The sequence below is a fragment of the Morone saxatilis genome, unplaced genomic scaffold, assembly GCF_004916995.1.
Source record: "Morone saxatilis isolate NCDOM2014 unplaced genomic scaffold, NCSU_SB_2.0 Contig20, whole genome shotgun sequence".
Taxonomy (NCBI): domain Eukaryota; kingdom Metazoa; phylum Chordata; class Actinopteri; family Moronidae; genus Morone; species Morone saxatilis.
Genome location: NW_023339763.1, coordinates 265,565 through 265,776, shown reverse-complemented (window position 1 = coordinate 265,776; position 212 = coordinate 265,565).

Genomic DNA, 212 nt, shown 5'->3' with positions numbered 1-212 from the left:
GGTCAGCTCAAAGTGCCTGATCTTCCCCACATGGTTCTGTGTAGCAAACCGTCACCAGTCATGTGAAATGATAAGGTGACATTCTGAATCTTTAGAATTAAATAAATAAATGATAATGTCCAACCGGTGTTCAGTGTCCCTGATTAATGCGACATCATCAGTGTTTAACAGCTGGAAGTGATGATGAAATGGTGACATCACTATGACATCAT